This window comes from Monodon monoceros, unplaced genomic scaffold (assembly GCF_005190385.1).
Source record: "Monodon monoceros isolate NGI ecotype Baffin Bay Population unplaced genomic scaffold, NGI_Narwhal_1 Super_Scaffold_9, whole genome shotgun sequence".
NCBI lineage: Eukaryota > Metazoa > Chordata > Mammalia > Artiodactyla > Monodontidae > Monodon > Monodon monoceros.
Window position 1 is genome coordinate 133393 of NW_021703786.1, and position 19020 is coordinate 152412.

At 41.4% G+C, this 19020-nt stretch overlaps 1 pseudogene; it reads left to right on the forward strand.

Moving 5' to 3' along the window:
* The first annotated feature begins 475 nt into the window (after positions 1 to 475).
* On the forward strand, positions 476 to 18007 carry LOC114889159 (annotated as a pseudogene).
* Positions 18008 to 19020: the final 1013 nt, after the last annotated feature.

Sequence of the window (19020 nt, forward strand, 5' to 3'; positions counted from 1 at the left end):
GGGAATTATCATTAATGGCCACATATCCCATGCTGTGCTCTCTGCAAATGAGAACTTATTCATATAGTGCATCCTAGTTTGTAAACTGATTTTATATTCATTAGGTCTTAAGTACCCTTTGTCTTATAGGACAGGTGTAAATATATTATTGTTTATTTTGTTTGTTTCTGCAATTTTATAAATAGTAAAAGTGATACTGTTTCATGTCCTATTTGGCACCTGAGAGTTTCTGGTTCCATAACCAGAAGCTGCTACCTAGCCCTTCTAATGGATGGGAGCGGTAGTTTATTCTTAGACTGTCCAGCTCTGTATTTGCTCTGAATCTCAAGCTTTTCTATCCACAAAACACTCAGGGGCCTTCAACTATTTTTCTATATACTAGATTTATTGGCACTAACTTTTTAAAAAGCGTGGGCTCGTGTGTGCAGGCACAGTCCGCTTGCGCCCCGAGCCGCACATGCGGGGTGAAGGTAGGATGGTGGATTTGGTACCTTTTGTGGTTGCCATCGGTGGTGACAAAACCTTGCTGGTGTGGGAGCTGAGCTCTGGACCCACGGCCGAGACCTTGCAAGTGAGCCGAGCCGGGGCAGAGGGAGGTGTGGAGGAAGCCGCCCCGCGCCCCAGTAACTGGGACTGCTTCGGTACCTCATCTGCCTGTGGTCTCCGCTGAGAGGACTCTTAGTTATAGAGCCAACCTGAGCAGCCAGCTCGCCCCCATAGATTTTTGAGAGATAGTTCCCAACTGACGGCATTGCCTCCTAATGCTTCTCGGAGCTAAGGATTTCAGAGGGAAAATTGTTCATGAAATGAGAAGTGTTTGGAGTTGCAGGCCCACCACAGTTACCTGTGCCGAAGGGCTGGCAGAATATAAGGGAATGGGTATTTTGGTTTCCTGGGCGTGAAATTTCCTGCACTTACTTAGCGTGGGACCAGCCTACAACATTCTCTGTTCACAGTCTTCTCCCCTTCGGCCTTCTGTAGTCGGTCCAAGTCTTCGCAAACGCAGCAGTGGCCGGTCCTGGGTTCTATGCCATCATCAAGTTTTATTCAGCAAGGGATGCCCACAGAGCCCAAAAGGCATGCAACCAGAAGCAGCTTTTTCACACATCTCCAGTGAAGATGGGTCCAAATGTGGAATTCGTCGCTCTACTGGGATGAAGTGCTGAATTTAAAGCTAATTGGCCATCGGGAATTCCCTGGCGGTCCAGTGGTTAGGACTCTGCACTTTCACTGCTGAGGGCCCGGATTCAATCCCTGGTCAGGGAACTAAGATCCCAGGGGGGGAAAAAATGGCCAGCTTTTGTACAGCACTGTGGTGTACAGAATGCTCTCAGATGCACTGCTCCACCGATCCCCCAGTTCTCCAGTTCTTTCTTTCTTATTTTTAGATGAAGAAACTCGAAATCAGGATGGTTAAGTGATTTACTTAAAGTTCATGACAGTAAATGTGGAAACTAGAGGCCAAATGCAAAGTTGACTGACGTTAAACCCCATGTCATTTTATGCTGCCCCTTAATTTAAGAAATCTTCACAAGAGTCTTCCTTATATTTACTTTTATGTGGATTTTAAATGTGTGAGGTTGACAAAATTTTTTTTTTAATTAATTAATTAATTTTTGGCTGCATTGGGTCTTGTTGCTGCACCCCGGCTTTCTCTAGTTGCGGTGAGCGGGGGTTGCTCTTCGTTGCGGTGCGTGGGCTTCTCATCGCGATGGCTTCTCTTGTTGCGGAGCACGGGTTCTAGGCATGTGAGCTTCAGTAATTGTGGTTCACGGGCTCTAGAGCACAGGCTCAGTAGTTGTGGCACACGGGCTTAGCTGCTCTGCGGCATGTGGGATCTTCACTGACCAGGTATCGAACTCGTGTCCCCTGCATTGGAAGGCAGACTCTTAACCACTCTGCCACCAGGGAAGTCCTGAGCTTGCCAAACTTTTGTCAGATGTAACGTAAAGGAGGCTTCATCATCATCATCACTCTCAAACTGCCTATTCAGAACCCCCTTCAGATTCCAGAGAATCATTAAAATATTCTTTAATGCACTGTAGAAAACTTATTCCATATCAATATGCCATCCAATTTTACTTCCCCAGAATTTGTGCCTCCATTCAGCCACCATTCCTTTTTCAAGGACCTTTTCACTTCTTCTGAATAAGTGAGTGAGGCTTAGATTTCCCAGACCTTTCACTTTATAATTGTGTGTCTTCTCTGATTGGCTTCTTGCTCTGGCTACTTCCTACTGACCTTGCTGCTTATTCTCACCCATATTTCTTTACTCACTAATTTCACCTTTATTGAATCTGAGAACTCTCCTCAGATGTGACTCCAGGTACACTACCTCCCATTTCTGTACCCTGTTTAACACCCTCTTCAATCCTGGGTGTACTCCCTGGGATTGAAATGATTTTGTGTCAGACATTCCTTAATTTGCGGACCCTGCAACCATTTCACATAACCACTCAGATATTACAGATGATCCTGGAAAGATTATGAAACAGTTACGTGGTATCAGTTGTGAGTAATGAATTCTTTTCTTATATTGGACATTAAGACCATTGCATAAGCTTAGGTTCTGAGATTTTCACAGCATAAAGCCCATCACTGATAAAATAATGAAGAAAAATTTCTACAAGTCACTGTAGTGTTGAGAGGAAAGGACATTCGTATTAGATTTCTTTATTTGATGCAGAGCCTTAGTTTAGTACCCACACCCCCGAAATTGTTATCTACTTTAATTATGTGTTCTTTTTAAATTTTATTTATTTATTTATTTGGTTGCACCGGGTCTTAGTTGCAGCGGGCAGGCTCCTTAGTTGCAGCTCAAGGGCTCCACATTTGCGGCATGTGGGCTCACCAGTTGCAGCAGGCAGGCTCCTTTCGTTGTGGCTCACAGCCTCCTTAACTGTGGCATATGAACTCTTAGTTTCAGCATGCATGTGAGACCTAGTTCCTTGACTAGGGATGGAACCCGGGCCCCCTGCATTGGGAGCATGGAGTCTTAACCACTGCAGCAGCAGGGAAGTTCCAAATCTCTGTTCTTTAACTCATTGGCAGGTATACATATTTCTTATCTTTTTTCCCCTGCATTTTTAAAAAATACAGAAAAGAGAATAACATCTTAAAATAAAATGAAGGAAAGGCCTAATGTATCTGAGTTTTTCTCAGTAGCACGAAGTTTGCCAGCAAGAACTGTGGCAAGGTTATCCCAGACGTCAGCTGTCTCTACTACCCAGGAGCTCAGAGCCCTTCTGAAGCTTCGTAATTGTCCAGGACAGCTCCATTATGACTCACCATACAGAGCCTAGCCTCCCATGCAACACTCAATATTTAAAAATTAGTCTTCATTTCTCCTTCCCAGCAGGCAGCTTCAGTTGGAGAAAGTAATTTCATTTTCTTATGTACTCATTCATTCACTCAGTCACCAGACCATCACTCCTCTATTATATGCCAAGATCTATGCTTGTTTCTGGTAATAAGGAAAGAATAATATATGGTTCCTTCAAGCACTTAAGGAGTTCATAAACTAGTGACAGAGGAAGATGCACAAACAAATCAATAAAGAAGTAACAATGCTTTCACTTTATTTGTATTATTTGAATTTTATGACTATATTTATATACTACACCCTGTTCAAAGTGGAAATAGACATTTAAGAAAGAACTAGTGATGTAAAAAATCCACAGTAATATGTAAATGATTTAGGGAGTTAAGACTGGAAATATTTGCACTTTCAAAGAAGCTTGTTAATGCAGATGAACCTCTAATTCTTTTGGTTGCTTTATTTACATTTATAGACGTATATGTCTTCCCTCTTCTAACAGGCATTAGTAACATGGGAAGGGGGTGCTACAGATTAAGGTCCTAATTCAGTGGCAGGCCCATCTTATCTCCTCTTCAGGTCATATTCTCAAGCAGGAGCTACAGGATGAGACAACTAAAACAGTTCACTTCCTTTGCTTACCCCCGGCCCCATAATAGGCTTCTGCTGGGCTTCTTTGGTTGCTTTCATCATCACTTTCACCACCAGAGGTCAGGGAACCTTCCGGTTAATCAGGGGCCCTGGAAATGATGCAGAAAAGTACTGACTTAAAAGTAATAAATAACATTTATTTAGGGCTCACTGTGAACTCATTGCTTAAAATGTCCTACTTAATCTTCACAACCACTCTATGAAATTGGTATTGATAAATCTCAGGTATATCCAAAATAAGTCTCTATGTAGGGTTGTGATAATTTTAGGTCTTTTATGTCTTTAGGTTCATTTCGGCACTAGACATAAGACGGTTGAACATAATACACTTGCCCTAAACAGCTCCAGATGCCAAGAATTGTCAAATTACTACTTTGGTTTCCATGGGTGGTCAAAAAGGATCATCAATGTAAACTCTGTAGATTTTCTTTGACTAACCAGACTCCTTTCAACATTGAACTCCTAGACTTTAGAGAGAAGAATAGAACAGGGCTATGGGGAGGATGTGTGAGAGGCTTCCACATGGAAGTATCTGAGCATTGGCCTGCCACCTAGAATTAGTGATAATCTCAATGACTTGGATGGTGGTTTCATAATTTTCTCCAGTATTTGTATGGTATATAATAAAGAATAGTTGTCCATATCTAGTCATTCATTTGCAAGTCTCACTTGATTTTGAAGCTATAGAATACCTAAACTATTACCTGGGATTGTTGGAGTTTATTTATAACAACAGAATATGTTGAAGTCTAGGCTTTAATTCAAAATCCTAAGAGCTTCAGGATATTTCTAACCTTGAAGAAAGGGAAAATGAAGATATTGTGACACCACTTCCAAAGCAAAGCCTGAAGTTCTTCTGTGATTAGGGGTGGCGTTCCCCTCCCATGAGTGCAGGAGTTCTGGAGTTGGCATGGCTGAGGAACATTTGGATAAGTTGGAGGAAGGTCTGTTTTCCAGTATGTGTGTGTGTGCCAAGGTGAGGGAGTGGGATTTCTCTTTTTTCCTTTCTTTCTGAAACGCAACTTTTCAAACATCATCACCTTTGCTAAGCAACTAAAACCCTGGGCAGAATTTTTCTGCCTGACAATATAGGTTTTTATCTTAGGCAATACCTGACACCACCATAAACTTTAGAATTTTAGAACTGACCGACTGCCAAGAAGCTTAGGAGGAGGGAAAATTAGTTAGGTTTTTTTTGGTTAATAATTTGTGCTAAATAGTCCTTCAAATACAGATGTCTTCTGGCCTTCAGTTATCCCCAAAAAATCATTGTCTAAAGATTGAAACAGATGACTTCCGGGAAGATGGCGGAAGAGTAAGACGCGGAGATCACCTTCCTCCCCACAGATACACCAGAAATACATCTACACGTGGAACAACTCCTACAGAACACCTACTGAACACTGGCAGAAGACCTCAGACCTCCAAAAAGGCAAGAAACCCCCCACATACCTGGGTAGGGCAAAAGAACAAAGAATAAACAGAGACCAAAGGATAGGGACAGGACCTGCACCAGTGGGAGGGAGCTGTGAAGGAGGAAAGGTTTCCACACACTAGGAAGCCCCTTCGTGAGCAGAGACTGCGAGTGGCAGAGGAGGGGAGCTTCGGAGCCGCAGAGGAGAGCACAGCAACAGGGGTGCGGAGGGCAAAGTGGATAGATTCCCGCATAGAGGATCGGTGCCGACCGGCACTCATCAGCGCGAGAGACTTGTCTGCTCCCCCGCCGGAGTGAGCGGGGCTGGGAGCTGAGGCTTGGGCTTCGGTCGGAGTGCAGGGAGAGGACTGGGGTTGGCGGTGTGAACACAGCCTGAAGGGGGTTAGTGCACCATGGCTGGCTGGGAGGGAGTCCGGGGAAAAGTCTGGACCTGCCGAAGAGGCTAGAGACTTTTTCTTCGCTCTTTGTTTCCTGGTGCGCGAGGAGAGGGGATTCAGAGCACTGCTTAAAGGAGCTCCAGAGACGGGCGCGAGCCGCGGCTAAAAGCGCGGACCCCAGAGACGAGCATAAGACGCTAAGGCTGTTGCGGTCGCCACCAAGAAGCCTGTGTGTGAGCACAGGTCACTATCCACACCCCCCTTCCTGGGAGCCTGTGCAGCCCGCCACTGCCAGGGTCCCGGGATCCAGGGACAACTCCCCTGGGAGAACGCACGGCGCCCCTCAGGCTGGTGCAATGTCATGCCGGCCTCTGCCGCCGCAGGCTCGCCCTGTACTCCGTGACCCTCCCTACCCCCTGGCATGAGTGAGCCAGAGCCTCGGAATCAGCGGCTCCTTTAACCCCATCCTGTCAGAGCAAAGAACAGACGCCCTCCAGCGATCTACACGCAGAGGCGGGGCCAAATCCAAAGCTGAGCCCCTGGGAGCTGTGAAAACAAAGAAGAGAAAGGGAAATCTCTCCCAGCAGCCTCAGAAGCAGCGGATTAAAGCTCCACAATCAACTAGATGTACCCTGCATCTGTGGAATACATAAATAGACAAAGAATCATCCCAAATTAAGGAGGTGGACTTTGAGAGCAAGATTTATTATTTTTTCCCCTTTTCCTTTTTTGTGAGTGTGTATGTGTATGCTTCTGTGTGAGATTTTGTCTGTATAGCTTTGCTTCCACTATTTTCCTAGGGTTCTATCCGTCCGTTTTTGTTTGTTTTTTTGTTTAAAATTTTTCCTTTATAATTATTTTTTTAATAACTTTATTTTATTTTACTTTATCTTCACTCTTTCTTTCCTTCCTTCCCTCCTTTAGACAACGAATCATCCAAATTGAGGAGATGGACTTTGAGAGCAGGATTTATGATTTTTTCCCCTTTTCCTCTTTTTGTGAGTGTATATGTGTATGCTTCTGTGTGAGATTTTGTCTGTATAGCTTTGCTTCCACCATTTGTTCCAGGGTTCAATCCATCCATTTTTTTGTTTTTTTTCCCCACTTAATAGTTATTTATTTTATTTTAATAATATTATTGTATTTTACCTTAATTAATTTATTTTACTTTATCGTCTTTTTTTCCATCCTTCCCTCCTTCCTTCCTTCCTTCCTTCCTTCCTCCCTCCCTCCCTCCCTCCCACCCTCCCTCCCTTCTTTCTTTCTTTCTTTCTTTCTCATTCTACTAATTCTTTCTTTCTACTTTTTCTCCCTTTTCTTCTGAGCCGTGTGGATGAAAGGCTCTTGGTGCTGCAGCCAGGAGTTAGTGCTGTGCCTCTGAGGTGGGAGAGCCAACTTCAGGACACTGGTCCACAAGAGATGTCCCAGCTCCACATAATATCAAATGGTGAAAATCTCCCAGAGAACTCCATCTCAACACCAGCACCCAGCTTTACTCAACGACCAGCAAGCTACAGTGCTGGACATCCTATGCCAAACAACTAGCAAGACAGGAACACAACCCCACCCATTAGCAGAGAGGCTGCCCAAAATCATAATAAGTCGACAGACACCCCAAAACACACCACAAGACGTGGACTTGCCCACCAGAAAGATAAGATCCAGCCTCATCCACCAGAACACAGGCACTAGTCCCCTCCACCAGGAAGCCTACACAACCCACTGAACCAACATTAGCCACTGGGGACAGACACCAAAAACAACAGGAACTACGAACCTGTAGCCTGCAAAAAGGAGACCCCAAACACAGTAAGATAAGCAAAATGAGAAGACAGAAAAACACACTGCAGATGAAGGAGCAAGATAAAAACCCACCAGAACTAACAAATGAAGAGGAAATAGGCAGTCTACCTGAAAAAGAATCAGAATAATGATAGTAAAGATGATCCAAAATCTTGGAAATAGAATAGACCAAATACAAGAAACGTTTAACAAAGACCTAAAAGAACTAAAGATGAAGCAAACAACGATGAACAACACAATAAATGAAATTAAAAATACTCTAGATGGGATCAATAACAGAATAACTGAGGCAGAAGAACGGAAAAGTGACCTGGAAGATAAAATAGTGGAAATAACTACTGCAGAGCAGAATACAGAAAAAAGAATGAAAAGAACTGAGGACAGTCTCAGAGACCTCTGGGACAACATTAAATGCACCAACATTTGAATTAAAGGGGTTCCAGAAGAAGAAAAGAAAAAGAAAGGGACTGAGAAAATATTTGAAGAGATTATAGTTGAAAACCTAATATGGGAAAGGAAATAGTTAATCAAGTCCAGGAAGCACAGAGAGTCCCATACAGGATAAATCCAAGGAGAAATATGCCAAGACACATATTAATCAAACTGTCAAAAATTAAATACAAAGAAAGCATATTAAAAGCAGCAAGGGAAAACCAACAAATAACACACAAGGGAATCCCCATAAGGTTAACAGCTGATCTCTCAGCAGAAACCCTACAAGCCAGAAGGGAGTGGCAGGACATACTGAAAGTGATGAAGGAGAAAAACCTGCAACCAAGACTACTCTACCCAGCAAGGATCTCATTCAGATTTGATGGAGAAATTAAAACCTTTACAGACAAGCAAAATCTCAAAGAGTTCAGCACCACCAAACCAGCTCTACAACAACTGCTAAAGGAACATCTCTAGGGAAGAAACACAAGAGGAGGAAAAGACCGACAATAATGAACCCAAAACAATTAATAAAATGGGAATAGGAACATACATATCAATAATTACCTTAAATGTAAATGGATTAAATGCTCCCACCAAAAGACACAGCTTGGCTCAATGGATACAAAAACAAAAGCCATATATATGCTGTCTACAAGAGACCCACTTCAGACCTAGGGGCACATACAGACTGAAAGTGAGGGGATGGAAAAAGTTATTCCATGCAAATGGAAACCAAAAGAAAGCTGGAGTAGCAATTCTCATATCAGACAAAATAGACTTTAAAATAAAGACTATTGGAAGAGACAAAGAAGGACACTACACAATGATAAAGGGATCGATCCAAGAAGAAGATATAACAATTGTAAATATTTATGCACCCAACATAGGAGCACCTCAATACATAAGGCAAATACTAACAGCCATAAAAGGAGAAATCGACAGTAACACATTCATAGTAGGGGACTTTAACACCCCACTTTCACCAATGGACAGATCATCTAAAATGAAAATAAGGAAACACAAGCTTTAAATGATACATTAAACAACATGGACTTAATTGATATTTATAGGACATTCCATCCAAAAACAACGGAATACACACATTTTTCTGTAGTGCTCATTGAACATTCTTCAGGATAGATCATATCTTGGGTCACAAATCAAGCCTTGGTAAATTTAAGAAAATTGAAATTGTATCAAGTATCTTTTCCAACCACAACAATATGAGACTAAATATCAATTACAGGAAAAGATCTGTAGAAAATACAAACACATGGAGGCTAAACAATACACTACTTAGTAACGAAGTGATCACTGAAGAAATCAAAGAGGAAATCAAAATATAACTAGAAACAAATGACAGTGGAGACAAGACGACCCAAAACCTATGGGATGCAGAAAAAGCAGTTCTAAGAGGGAAGTTTATAGCAATACAATCCTACCTTAAGAAACAGGAAACATCTCGAATAAACAACCTAACCTTGCACCTAAAGCAATTAGATAAAGAAGAAGAAAAAACCCCAAAGTTAGCAGAAGGAAAGAATTCACAAAAATCAGATCAGAAATAAATGAAAAAGAAATGAAGGAAACGATAGCAAAGATCAATAAAACTAAAAGCTGGTTCTTTGAGAAGATAAACAAAATTGATCAAGCATTAGCTAGACTCATCAAGAAAAAAAGGGACAAGACTCAAATTAATAGAATTAGAAATGAAAAAGGAGAAGTAACAACTGACACTGCAGAAATACAGAAGATCATGAGAGATTACTACAAGCAACTCCATGCCAATAAAATGGACAACCTGGAAGAAATGGACAAATTCTTAGAAATGCACAACCTGCCAAGACTGAATCAGGAAGAAATAGAAAATATGAACAGACCAATCACAAGCACTGAAGTTGAAACTGTGATTAAAAATCTTCCAACGAACAAAAGTGCAGGACCAGATGGCTTCACAGGCGAATTCTATCAAACATGTAGAGAAGAGCTAACACCTATCCTTCTCAAACTCTTCCAAAATATAGCAGAGGGAGGAACACTCCCAAACTCATTCTACGAGGCCACCATCACCCTGATACCAAAACCAGACAAGGATGTCACAAAGAAAGAAAACTACAGGCCAATATCACTGATGAACATAAATGCAAAAATCCTTAACAAAATACTAACAAACAGAATCCAACACCACATTAAACGGATCATACACCATGATCAAGTGGGGTTTATTCCAGGAATGCAAGGATTCTTTAATATATGCAAATCAATCAACGTGATACACCATATTAGCAAATTGAAGGAGAAAAACCATATGATCATCTCAATACATGCAGAGAAAGCTTTTGACAAAATTCAACACCCATTTATGACAAAAAGCCTACAGAAAGTAGGCATAGAGGGAACTTTCCTCAACATAGTAAAGGCCATATATGACAAGACCAGAGTCAACATCGTCTATATGGTAAAAAACTGAAAGCATTTCCACTAAGATCAGGAACAAGAAAAGGTTGCCCACTCTCAACACTCTTATTCAACATAGTTTTGGAAGTTTTAGCCACAGCCATCAGAGAAGAAAAGGAAATAAAAGGAATCCAAATCGGAAAAGAAGAAGTAAAGCTGTCACTGTTTGCAGATGACATGATACTATACATAGAGAATCCTAAAGATGCTACCAGAAAACTTCTAGAGCTAATCAATGAATTTGGTAAAGTAGCAGGATACAAAATTAATGCACAGAAATCTCTTGCATTCCTATACACTAATGATGAAAAATCTGAAAGTGAAATTAATAAAACACTCCCATTTACCATTGCAACAAAAAGAATAAAATATCCAGGAATAAACCTACCTAAGGAGACAAAAGACCTGTATGCAGAAAATTATAAGACACTGATGAAAGAAATTAAAGATGATACAAATAGATGGAGAGATATACCATGTTCTTGGATTGGAGGAATCAACATTGTGAAAATGACTCTACTACCCAAAGCAATCTACAGATTCAATGCAATCCCTATCAAACTACCACTGGCATTTTTCACAGAACTAGAACAAAATATTTCACAATTTGTATGGAAACACAAAAGACCCAGAATATCCAAAGCAATCTTGAGAACGAAAAATGGAGCTGGAGGAATCAGGCTCCCTGGCTTCAGACTATACTACAAAGCTACAGTAATCAAGACAGTATGGTAATGGCACAAAAACAGAAAGATAGATCAATGGAACAGGATAGAAAGCCCAGAGATAAACCCACGCACATATGGTCACCTTATATTTGATAAAGGAGGCAGGAATGTACAGTGGAGAAAGGACAGCCTCTTCAATAAGTGGTGCTGGGAAAACTGGACAGGTACATGTAAAAATATGAGATTAGATCACTCCCTAACACCATACACAAAAATAAGCTCAAAATGGATTAAAGACCTAAATGTAAGGCCCGAAACTATCAAACTCTTAGAGGAAAACATAGGCAGGGCACTCTATGACATAAATCACAGCAAGGTCCTTTTTGACCCACCTCCTAGACAAATGGAAGTAAAAACAAAAATAAACGAATGGGACCTAATGAAACTTCAAAGCTTTTGCACAGCAAAGGAAACCATAAAGAAGACCAAAAGACAACCCTCAGAATGGGAGAAAATATTTGTAAATGAAGCAACTGACAAAGGATTAATGTCCAAAATTTATAAGCAGCTCATGCAGCTTAATAACAAAAAAACAAACAACCCAATCCAAAAATGGGCAGAAAACCTAAATAGACATTTCTCCAAAGAAAATATACAGACTGCCAACAGACACATGAAAGTATGCTCAATATCACTAATCATTAGAGAATTGCACATCAAAGCTCCAATGAGATATCATCTCACACCAGTCAGAATGGCCATCATCAAAAAATCTAGAAACAATAAATGCTGGAGAGGGTGTGGAGAGAAGGGAACCCTCTTGCACTGTTGGTGGGAATGTAAATTGATACAGCCACTGTGGAGAAAATTATGGAGGTTCCTTGAAAAACTACAAATAGAACTACCATATGACCCAGCAATCCCACTACTGGGCATATACCCTGAGACAACCAAAATTCAAAAAGAGTCATGTACCAAAATGTTCATTGCAGCTCTATTTACAATAGCCCAGAGATGGAAACAACCTAAGTGCCCATCATCGGATGAATGGATAAAGAAGATGTGGCACATATATACAATGGAATATTACTCAGCCATAAAAAGAAACGAAATTGAGCTATTTGTAATGAGGTGGATAGACCTAGAGTCTGTCATACAGAGTGAAGTAAGTCAGAAAGAGAGAGACAAATACCGTATGCTAACACATATATATGGAATTTAAGAAAAAAGAATGTCATGAAGAAACTAGGAGTAAAACAGTAAAAAAGACAGAGACTTACTAGAGAATGGACTTGAGAATATGGGGAGGAGAAAGGGTAAGCTGTGACAAAGCGAGAGAGAGGCATGGACATATACACACTACCAAACGTAAGGTAAATAGCTAGTGAGAAGCAGCCGCATAGCACAGAGAGATCAGCTCGGTGCTTTGTGACCGCCTGGAGGGGTGGGATAGGGAGGGTAGGAGAGAGGAAGACACAAGAGGGAAGAGATATGGGAACATATGTATATATATAACTGATTCATTTTTTTGTGAAGCAGAAGCTAACACACCATTGTAAAGCAATTATACTCCAATAAAAAATAATAAAAATAAAAAATAAAATGTTCCCCAAGCAAAAAAATAAATAAATATATAAAATAAAATGATGCTAATGCTGTGGGTCCAGAGACCATACTCTGAGAACCACTGCTCTATACCATATTGCTCTCATTCCTCTTTTGGGTAAACCTGGAGACAACAAGACCAGCTTTGTTTCCAACAGCCACATCTCTTTTCAAAGGTGCCAACTGAAGACACCAAATGAAGTATGTGACAGCCTGTGTTGAGTCTGAAGTTGACCTCATTGTTAGGAGTTTAAAGATACAGATACCCCATTTACCACAGTGCTGACTCAAAGTGTAAGACACTTGAAGTCACCTATCAGAGGGACATTCTCTGAGGCTGGCATGATCTCTGCCACCATGAGCTGAAATACTGTCACGGCCAACAGTATGGTCACTCCCAGGGAGACCTTCTCCCCAGAGGCTGCTGGGAGATAAAAACTCAAGGGAGCCAGAAAAGATATGAGGACACATGGGATGAGGAGGTTGACGATATAGAAAGAGGACCGCCACTTTAGAAGGAGAGTGAATGTCACATCAGGTAAGGCTCAGAGCAGCAGCCATAGGAGATCACATTCTTCACAGCAGGCATGCCATGCACCTCCCACTCTACATCTTTGATTAAGTCGGAGAGGTCTCCGCTGTCCAGGGCATTGAATATATCCACCTGATTGCCATTGTAGGTCCAGGAACCAAAGGTCAGGTTGCACTGCTGATTATCAAAGGGGAAGTAGGTGACATCCACCACACAGGAGCTTTTGGTGATGGCTGGTGCATCCCAGGTGATCAGCCCATCATACCGCAGGACCACGTTGGTGTTCACAGGCTCAGAAGATTCATCATAAGCCCTGGAGGTGAGAGGAGGAAAATGAGAGTTGCTCTCCAGGACAACTCACCAAACTCCTTACCCCCGATAGCTCACCGCCCTGTGCCCATCACTTCAGCGTCTTGGCAATGGATCACCATTCCTTGTCACCCTGGCTTGAAAGTCTGGAATCAACTCTAATTTGCCCTTCTTCTCCATTTCCTGTGAATAGTTAGGGCCGAGTTCTCTTGGATTCTTTCTTTAAAGCATGTCTGCTTTATGTCCCTTCCTCTCCATTCCCAGTGCCACTCTCTTGGTCCAGGTATAATGATTCAAACATCCAGACAAAAAGTAAACGAGGCTAAAATCTAACAGGGGGCTCTGCTTACCTGATTTTGTTAACTGTGGACACAAGAATATTAAAGTAACTTTTTGTTGCTGTTGGAAAAAAAATATTGAAATAAACTCTTGTGTAAATGTTCAGTCCTTTGCCTTCTATAGAAGGGCCTAAGCAGAAAAAGTAAATGTAGATCCCTAGAAAGGGGATTCCTATTGGTACTGAGTTTTCTCTTAGAATCAATGGCACTTGGGCTTAGGGTTTTAAGTCAGAGGCAGGGCTGTTAGCGAATGGAGTGGAGGAGGCTCCACCATCCACCTGAGTGGGTGATGGTTGAGGAGAGGCCAGATCATCTGCACTACCACCAACTCTATCTCACTGTATGAATCCAGCCCTTTACGCCCAGGAGAGCAGGGTCTGTAGCAGTGTAGCCTCAGCTTGTCCATTTGAAATCTGTGAGTAATATGAGATTTGTGGCACGTTCTTGGTTTGCATTTACCATCAAGTATTATAGGAACTTTGAGAATAGATCTGAGCAGTAAAAATATGCCATGCCAGGGTATACCTACAACAGAGACATTCAACCATACCCCAGTGTTGTGCCTGCCCTTAATCACTAAGATAATGATCTAAGAATCACAGATGCATTTTTAGTTTTAAACGTATAACCTAGAAATCAGTTATTCAGATAGGCATTTTAAATTCATCTTTTTTTGTTGGATTTAGGGTCATTATCATTCCTTATGAAAAGGAAGGTAACCCAGAAGCTTGCTATTCAGAAGGCTATGACAGGTGCATTCCAGAAACTGCTGATAGTGGTTTTAGGTAAGAACTTTTTGATTGTCCTTGAAGTGCTTCAGTTTCAGTGAGCAAATAAACTTATTTGAAAAGTTAATTGGATGAAAATAATGGTTATCTAAAACATTACATATTCTTTCATTCACCAGATGCTTTCACAGCAGCAGTCTTAAATTTGTTCTTTATGGCATTTATGAGAAAAACGACAGTGAATATTATTGTCCCCAGTGTTTAGATGTAGAATGACTTGCCTCAGTTCATACAGAAAGTGTTTGATCCAGTTCTTCCTCAATTGCTTGCTTATCATACAGAATAGTGTAGTGATTATAAGTCTTGGACACCTGTGTTTGAGTCCTAACTTTGTGTCTTAGATTGTTTTGTTGCTGTTGTCGCAATTTTAGTTTTTTCTAGCCAGAGACATTTGAAGGTATTTAATATCTCTAAGCTGCAATTTCTTTATCTGCAAATAGGGTTAGTAATTCAGCTTACCACCAAATGGGGGATATTGTAAGAGTAAATGAAATGATGAATGTAAAAAGCTTAGAACTATGCCTGAAACATAGTAAGCAGACAATATATATTGACTATTATTAATATTATTGTTGTTTTTTTGTTGAAGAGTTTATTAGATTATGTTTTTGGAGTCAATTTAATTTCAGCTTTCATTTCTGATACATTGGGTGAATATAATTCTTATATAATAATCGGCTACGTTTTTGTGAGCCTTGAAAGTTGTCATGCTGCTGAAGAGCATTGATTGTGTTCCCTATCGAGTTATATAGCAGTGAGAATGTCACAGGCAGTGCCCAAAGGAAACTTTATGATTAGTAGATTCCCTGAAGAGAATTGCTCACCTGCTTCACAGCCCTGCAGGCTTAGAGACTGAGAAATCCTAGCTAAGTTGTCAGAGACCTTATTTGCTTGTAAGAGTTGACCTTGGATTGGTCTTGGCCTTCCAGCCTGGGCAATCCTTCCAAGGAAGCTTGACTTCCCTGGTCATCAGGCAAAATCTCCATCAGCTGTCAAATCTGGGTAACAACATTTAAGAACCAAACTAAAATGTCTGGGTTGTTTGTTCCTAATATGCCAAGGTATTCCTTATATGTACTCAAAACTTTTTTTTAGACCAAAAAGCCTGGTGGCTCTAGCTTGCCTTGAGGAAAGCTGTATTGTCCAAAAGGTACATGGGCCAGTTGCTGCTAGTGGAGTGTTCAAATTCTCTCTGTCTCTGTCTCCAAAGTTTTGTTCATTGTATCTGGTAGAATTTTGTTCCCAAGGAGTAGGCACTTGCCTTGCTTCTAATATGAAGTATCTATTATAGTCCAGTGGCATGTATCACAGGTTTGAACTCACTTTGACCCCCACCTCACACCTTACTATGTAATTGTATTGTGATTGAACATTTTTGTTTCCACAGCTTTAATTCCTATGTCATTATTTCTTAGTTCTTATTTCTAAGATCATAACAGTTTTTGAACCAAAGTTGATATTTCTTATATATTTTTTCACAAATAATTATGATAAAAACTAAAGTGTCAGATGAGGGAACTTCTAGGAAAATGCTCTTATTTTCTGCTTTTAGAAATCAAAAGGATGTCTAATTATTGGGTGCTACCATTGTATACAGGAAGTTTTAGAACAAGAACACTTCTGAATTGATCCTTGTTAACTTTATTTCAGAAAATGGTAAAATAGCTGTGGAAGAGAGACCCTGTGAAGAGGTCACAGGTGCTAGAAACGAAGAGGAACTACAGGATTTAATTCAAGTATGTGGAGATAAAAACTCAAGGGGTACACAGCCAGTGTAGCCATAATTCAAAATAACCAGCAGGATTTGGAAGACTTTGGCATGTCTACTCAGCTCTGTCATCCTTAGGATAATGTGAAACTCTGAAACTGCTTTTGAGGCAGGGAATTTCTAGGACTTTTCCAAGTCCCAAGCCTTGTCTCTGGCCCCTTATTTGAAGTTTGGAGAGCAGGATTGAGGGCCATCAGTGTACGTCTACAGTTGTGGACACAGAAGAAGACACAGGCCTTTTAGAACTCCCCTCAAATAGAATTGCAGGGATTTGGGAACAAAGTAACTATGGCCTTAAGTGTGATTATGCTACAGAGTTTAAAACCTATTCATGTCTTTCAAGTAAGGTGTATAACCCAAATCTCATAATCATATATATATCTTGTGTTAAATATTTTGCTGAAGAACCTTTCTGTAAATCAATTATATGGATGCCTCGAATTAGGGATTAAGTTGTTAATGTAATTTCTAAAAGAAAACATTAATGTAGTGCATTTAATATTTTTATTAAAAAGAAGCAAAAAATGCATTTCATGTCATTGAGAGCTTTATTTGGGGCTAGATTGCTGATTATTTAACTCACCCCAATGTTGCAAAGTTTGTTTTGAAGGGAAGAAAGTAGAGAAAGAAAAGGTGGTTGTGTTCTGAAAAATGTAGATATTTTGATAGTTTTTCCCATAAAAAATAATTATTTTAATTCAATTTAAATTAGTCAAGGAAACTTCAAACTTATCCATGTTTGGGCTTTAAGAAGTCTAGCTTCCTGTGTAATGTAGGAGGAAAGGATTCCGTATTGATACTAAAGATTTCAGAAACCCGATTATAAAAACAGATCCATTCCTAAATGAGGCCAATCTTGGAATCAGTTCCATTCAGAAACCATTATGTGCTAGGTACTGGAAATAAGATGAATCTACTTCTCTCTTGGAGTTTAGGTGTTAAAGGTGTACCAGACAATTAAAAAGGACTAAAATTAAATAGATTATGAAAAGAACTGTGAAGAAAGTAAACTGGGTGCGAGTTACAGTATTTCAAGAAAATTACTTAACATGCTGACTTTAACATTCTAAGTGTCTTCTCCATGTGTGCACACAGGGTAGACCTCTGAAAAGTGACACTGTAGTTTTTTCTAGATTAATGGCTCTGTTGAGACAAGGTGGGATGGGGGAAGTTTTCCCATGCTAATATAAAGGGTCATTCACTTGGTTTTAGACTCTCTTTCCCAGAATAAATTGCTCACCTGCCCCAAACCCCTCCTACGGAAGTTGTGGAGTCATCACTGATTCAGTGGTAACCCCTAATAATAGAGTGGTGAATGAATAATGAGACGTGAATACTGAGAGTTTGGAGGAAATGGCAACATTTTAGAACAATTGTAAGGTGTGTTCCCCTCCCGCCACCATAACTGGTGCTCATTTTGCAGGTCAGCTACTTTTCTTATCAGCCGTGTGACCAAAGGGAGGAAGAATGTCTCCCGGACTTCAGCTTTGAGGAGGAAGAGTTCAGATTGCCAGAACTGGACTAGCACTTTTGAATTTCCCAGAATGCCACGTCCTGTGGTTTCCTTGGGAAGCTCTGCATCCTTCCCAACACCCCTCCACCCCTGGGCTGCTGGAGTTTGGGGTCATTCGGGTCTGGAGCCCAAATCCCGCCTCATTGTTTGGGGCCAGGGAGGGCAGGGAGGGGTTGGGAAGAGGGCCCCGGCAGGAGGTAACTGTCTCCTTTGTAAGGGGAAGGATGGCTTGCGCCCTGGGGACTCTGGGAAAAAGACCCACTCTGGTGGCGCGGATTGGATTTCCGCACAAACCTAATAACGGTGGTGTAACTAAAGATGTCATAAATAATGGGTGGGACGTTAGGCGGGGGAGGCGTGCGCGGTTGCTAACGTGAGCCCTCGCGTCGGCGCTGGCATAGCGGTTCAAGCTTGGACGCAGGATGTGACTCCGGCTCCTCACTGGCCTGGGTCACTGCGCCTGGGAGCCGCCGCATGTTATGTCGCATCTGCGCCCCACGTTCCCTCCTCACATGGCAACGAGTGTGGCTTCTAGTCCAGGCAGTTCAGCCTCCGGAGTGGGCCCTGGACCCCGTGCAGGTGACACCCAACCCCCCGCGGCTGACCGAGGCTTGGTCTTCACATGCCTAAGAACCCCCTCCCAAATTGCCCCATGCCCTTACACCCCTGGTAGAAGCTGGGGGCTTTAATTACTTGGTGTCCTCGTCTCCAGTCCAGATGTTGGCCCCACCTCATCAGGAGTTGACTGAGACTGAGGTTCCATACCTGGACATGGATTACGTTGGAGAGCTGCCTACAGATCAGTTTGCTATTCCACATCATGATCTGAATAACTAGCAAACCCAACATCAAAAGCTCCCAGAGCCGGGTCCAGTGCTAGACTGGGATCAGAATCAGCCCTTTGTTCTGCCTTCTCGACACAAAAGTAAGACTAAACACATAGGTCTAGATCAGGCTGAAGGTCACCAATCATTTGAAATACTTGTTCCAACTCTAGGTAGTAAGAGCTCAAAACCAATGAAGTT